Genomic DNA, 6081 nt, shown 5'->3' with positions numbered 1-6081 from the left:
ATCAGCACGGCGCGTCACGGACAGTAGTTGCCGCAAGTAAAGTCCCGTCCACCAGAGGGCACGCAAGAATTCGGCCGCGCTCTCTGCCGGCGGAACAACAACAACTCAGGCAGCACGGATCGTGCCCAGTCAGTTCACATCGGGCATGCCTAGCAGACAGTTCCCGGTCTACACTAGGTGAAGTGCGATGGAACCGTGAATTGTGTTACTACAATATTCTCTATTGTTTGAAATGCCAGGGTTGAGGAGGTAGCTTAATGATTGTATGCCCATATGTTTTTGCTGTAACTACCAGATTTGTGTGTGCGCCACTTCATAGTTCATGTGTGAAGTTTGTGCTTGATTCAGCTACTAGAGACCATAACAACAGCAGTTGCTTGTGCTGCCTGTATGTTGTACCCCCTGTTAGAACTAATGATTATATAGACCGGAGTGCAAGGATCCACCAGCCGCTTGTCTGTTGTCTGTACTATGTTTCTCATGTGTTTATACTTTGTCACTTAATAAAGTTAGTGTTCTGGTGTTAGAACAGTTTTTGCCAGCACATCGATTTCATATATGGAGAATTATGGTTTATGGAAAGATATCAGTTGCATAAGCTCCACCTTTCAAAGATTATCACATAATCAATCTTGTAACGCTGAAGCTAATCAATCACTTCCTCCTTATGCCTTGCCCTGGGAGATGCCTAGTCTCTAACTGAATGGTAAGGAGTATTATTGAGAATAATTGTTGTTGATTTCTCCAGATTTTAAATTAGTGATTCTGCTTCTTAAACATAACATGATTTTTATCTTCCTGATAATGTCACGTTGTCTTTGATTTAAAAATCAGGAACCTATTTGGAAGAAAATCTTGCAATTGCGTGAATCAACAAAAATAAGTCTTCCTCCTTGCCACAAGCTGATGCTATTGTTCTTTAGTTGTTGACTGTCCAGCCCTGCTTGACAGCATAACCAGAGTTGATCAATGTTTTCTCAGGACACAACACATCATCAATATTCAGCCATGGATCTGCTTTAAAAATTGGCGGCACTGCCATGCAGCTGTGTCTTCCATCTCCATCAACAGTTTATGGTTGCAAAAATGTTCATAGTGAACTCCTAAGTTGTGAAATACTCTGAATAACAACGTATGGCTGCCTTGAAAAGGACATGATTCCTTAAAGGTGATCAGTAACTTGTTGAGTGTCATAAGTTCCATCCTATTTCTGTAATTATGCTGTGCAGTACATGTTAATTGATTAGTAATTGCCCAGTGGTCTTCTGTATGGACATAATATATGTAAAATAGTAAATAGTACTTCTTGAAAAAATGTTAGTCTTCTGGATAAATGAAAGTTGAGAGCACAGTTCGTAAATTTTATTTCTCATTTCCAAAACTATGGCAAAAACGGGTTTCCTGTCTCGTGTGTGGCTAAAGGTTATATAATGTTGGCTTATGTTGATAATATTTTTCCTGTGTCAGCTTCATAATAGCTTTGGTGGAATGAATATAGTAAATTATTCTTCAAATAACTGCAAGTCCAGTTCAAGGGTTATGTACAGCAGTGGTAAAATTTCCAATGAAATTATTTAGATTATTAGTCAGCAATGACACTGTTGATGCTGCCATGATTACCCATAGCTTCTCAGTGGATGGTATAACTGAGCTCAGGTAGTACAGGTAGAGTTATTTTGGTACGCTATGTAGCCAGTAGCTGTACGTATAGCTGACAGTTACTCAAAGCTTCGATGTTTTCTGATTGGAATTTTCATATTGGACATATGAGGAAGCACCTTTCTCGAACAAAGCAAGGGTGTGCACTTGTTCAGCCACTGGATTCATCATTGTCTTCACCAGTGTATTCCAAATCAGAGCTAATTCTCTCTCTCAAGACCTTTTTAACATTACGTTAGACACAGATCACCTTACATCCCTTTTTATTTTTCAGTGCTCCTTATGTACTTTTATATTGTACAGTATTTAATATTTTAATTGTTATAGAGTAATGACATTTTTCCTGATACATGTCTCTTCTATTCAGCAGCAGCTGTCTACAAAACATGGATTCCCGCTGTGATGACAGTTACACAAGTACTTTCAAACATGAAATGATGTATCAGATGCAGATGAGACCAGAAATTCTGTATGTTGTGTATCTGGAGAATATGATACTAACAATAGCAATGGTGAGTCTCGGAAGATATTCAAGAATAAGAACAGTCTGAAGGAACTCTCACTTTTGCACAGTGACAGCCACCACTACAGCTGTACTGTGTATAGCAAAACATTCAGTACAGACAATTATCTGAAAATACACATGAGGATACAGACAGGTTGACCGTCCATTCGTCTGTTATGTGTGTGGCAAGGCATTCATACAAAACAGTAACCTAACATGCCACATGCCCAGCCATAAAGGTGAACGACCCTTCAGCTATACTGTGTGCCCAAAGACATTCACTAGTGGTAGTGTCCTAAACCAACACTTGTGTATAGACTCCTCTAATTCCCTTTCAAGTGCACAGTGTGCAGCAAGACATTTAAAAGGAAAAGCAATCTGACAATGCATTTACGTATCCATACAGGTGAACGTCCCTTGTGCTGTGCTATATGTAGCAAGACACTCACAGATGGTAGTAGCCTAAGGAATTATTTACGTGTCCACTACGTAAACGCTCCTTCAGTGGCAAGATCTTCTGTTAAATATTTACAATGAACAGTTAGGTGTATGAATGAATGCCTGTAGATTGAATCATAGTGTACTACTGCATTTTATTAAATGTTGTTGACTATGTGTTTACATATTGCAGTTACCTGTTGGGAACTCTGTTATTGGGACACATTTGAATGTGTTACCAGCACTGAAAGATATTCACAAACAATATGAAGGCCCATAGCTCTGTGTAATTGTGTTGGTGTTATAAGCAAATAAAAATTTTATTTAGACAACTGAAAGCATTTGTTCTATCATTTTTACTGAGTGAGGTGGTGCAGTGGTTAACACACTGGACTCGCATTCGGGAGGACGACGGTTCAATCCCGCGTCCGACCATCCTGATTTAGGTTTTCTGTGATTTCCCTAAATCGCTTCAGGCAAATGTCAGGATGGTTCCTTTGAAAGGGCACGGCCGACTTCCTTCCTCATCCTTCCCTAATCCAATGAGACCGATGACCTCGCAGTTTGGTCGCCTCCCCCCCCAAACCAACCAACCAACCATCTATCATTTTTGGAGAATTGAATAGGTGAGTGTTTTGTAATTATGTGAATATCATATTAAAATTTCTATCAGTTTAACAGCTGGAATGACTTTTACTTGTAAACAAAAATGCTTTAAAATGTGAATATGAAATTGGTGTAAAGAGTTTGTATGTAATACATTGTGTGATCTGTTCAACCATAAATAACGGCACTTGAAATAATTTCAACTAGGCTCACATGACCCACTTCACACAGATTGGATGCTGGGCACAGGACACCATGGAAGACAAAAAGGTAACACTGCTACATAGGCTCTAGGTTTTGAAATACCCTCAGTCGTTATTGTCATTTGAGTTAGGGGTGGTAAGAGCAGGAATTATTTTTTATGTTAAACAATAAGCCATTCATGTTTCTCTTTGTGCTGAATGAACCATCATATTTAGTGGCAAGTGCATTGTATCATTAGCAGCCCTAGTAGACATGCATATGGCATTCTTGATTTGCCATATATCTGGGAAAGTCATTTGAAGAGTTAGTGGACACCAAGTCTCAAAGACTCACTCTCAATATGATGATTATTTCTTCCTTTTTGATTGTCAAATATTCCCAATACTATTCTGGAATTATTGTATTCACCAGCATGAATAGCTTACTGATGAAAAGTCGGAGGTAGAGGGAGGATGTGATGCACTCTGCATGACAGTCACTTTATGGAACACACTGATCCCCACCAAACTGGCCCTCAGTAGACTGGCCTCTCAGTAATCCAGCCAACATCTGAACCTCTTGTTGTTCAAGCAGAAATGACTTGTACAACAATGAATTACCACGTGCAGCAATATGTAGTTGATGAAAATGTTAAAGAGTGCTATACATATTCCAAATTGTAGCTTTCTATTGAGTCAGTATCTTTTGGCATCTTAAAGGAAATGCATTATCCAATATCTCAAGCATAAACCCGAAATTTTAGCTAAGAGAGTCATAGCAGAAAGCCATTATGTTGACTTTGTTTTTTATGATGACAACAAGAAAGACGATGATGTTTGAAAGTGCAGAGAGTGAATTGGAAAAGAAGAAGATTATGCAAAAAATGAGAATAAAGAACTGACATAACTGTGTATAGATGGTTCATACAACAACTGTAAAGGAATTGCAGTCAGTGGTCCAGTAACAAAGAAAAAAAAGCAGTTGCTTTTAACACACATCTTGGTGACAGTAACTTGTTTGCAGCAAGTAAGCGTTAGCTATCAAACTGGAAAAAAGAAGGTACGGGATATAACAGAGGAAGAAGATTTAACCAATAATGCCTTGTACAATGCTGACAAAACCGTCTCTTTTGTGAGATGCTTCCTTCAACAATATTAGCTGCCGAGAATGTAAATGAAAATGACAGAAACATACAATATTAATGGTGTATTGTAACACAAATTGGTGGTAAAAACTCTGCCCAATGGTGATTGGGAAATCCCAGCATCCACATTGTTTTCAACACAGTGATAGAAATATACTACCAGTGCAATACTGGTATGGATGTGCAGAGACATATTATCTTGATGGTTCCACAAGACATTTGCCCCATCTGTAAGAAAGGAGATGAAGAAGGAAAATCTTCCACTGAAAGTTGTCCTTGTAATTGACAATGCACCCAGTTAACCTTTTGAGGTGACTCTGAGGTCTGTTGTTATACAAATATTCTTCCTTCCGCCCAGTGTGAAAACCATGATTCATGCCATGGACAAGGCTATTTTGGGATCAATTAGATGTTGTTATTGACAAGCATTTATTGTCTCCTTGGTGAATGAATGTGAAAATGACTCTACCGATGCTATGTTGAAGGTATAGAAAACTATCAACTTGTGTGATGTTGTTCTCTAAATAGCAGAAGCTTGAAAAAAATTTGAGAACACTATGATAAAGAAGAGCTGGAGAAAACTGTGGCAGTCCATTGATGCAGAGTTGAGGGCAGTACTGAGTGACAGTGATGGGCCAGGAAATTCGAAAGGATCTGTACCTGACACTTTTTATATTGATATCTTCCATAAGCTTCCACGAGAGAGAGAAACTGATGAAGACCATGTTGCTAATTGGCTGAATGAGGAAAACTGAGAGATAGTCCAAACTTTAACAAACTGAGAAATAATCAAAAGCATGCAGGAAAGTAATAGTGAAAGTGATGAAGAAGAGGATATAGGAGAGAGCATGAAGAATTCTCACATTGATGGTGCTGAAGTTGCAGACATTTTCCTGGAGTACATTGTGCAACAACAGATAAAAGTAGTACCAATGTAAACTTTGTAAAGCAGTTGCCTGATAGAGCATGTCACCATCCTGTATAATCATTACGCCAACTAAAAATTCATGGCATCTTTGATAGTGAATGGTACTACTGTATATTTACATATTCAAAGACTAAGTCTTTTATGAATATGAGTGTATCTCCACGTGCATGCACACACACACCTGCTCTCGCTCTCTCTCTCTCTCTCTCTCTCTCTCTCTCTCTCACTCACACACACACACACACACACACACACACACACACACACACAACTTCCACATGGGAAAATTATATTAAAGACAAAGATTCCAAGACTTACCAAGCGGGAAAGCGCCGGTAGACAGTCACAATAAAATAACACACACAAAATTTCTAGCTTTCGCAACCGGCGGTTACTTCGTCAGGAAAGAGGGAAGGAGAAGGAAAGATGAAAGGATGTGGGTTTTAAGGGAGAGGGTAAGGAGTCATTCCAATCCCGGGAGCGGAAAGACTTACCTTAGGGGGAAAAAAAGATAGGTATATACTCGCACGCACACACACATATCCATCCATACATATACAGACACAAGCAGACATATTTAAAGGCAAAGAGTTTGGGCAGAGATGTCAGTCGAGGCGG

General features: G+C 39.1%; 1 pseudogene; it reads left to right on the top strand.

The window, feature by feature from the left end:
- Positions 1–2092: 2092 nt before the first annotated feature.
- On the top strand, positions 2093–2919 carry LOC126335654 (gastrula zinc finger protein XlCGF49.1-like; annotated as a pseudogene).
- The last annotated feature ends 3162 nt before the right edge of the window (positions 2920–6081 follow it).

The sequence above is a fragment of the Schistocerca gregaria genome, chromosome 2 (assembly GCF_023897955.1).
Source record: "Schistocerca gregaria isolate iqSchGreg1 chromosome 2, iqSchGreg1.2, whole genome shotgun sequence".
Lineage (NCBI taxonomy): Eukaryota > Metazoa > Arthropoda > Insecta > Orthoptera > Acrididae > Schistocerca > Schistocerca gregaria.
This window is presented reverse-complemented; position numbering and strand designations above follow the sequence as displayed.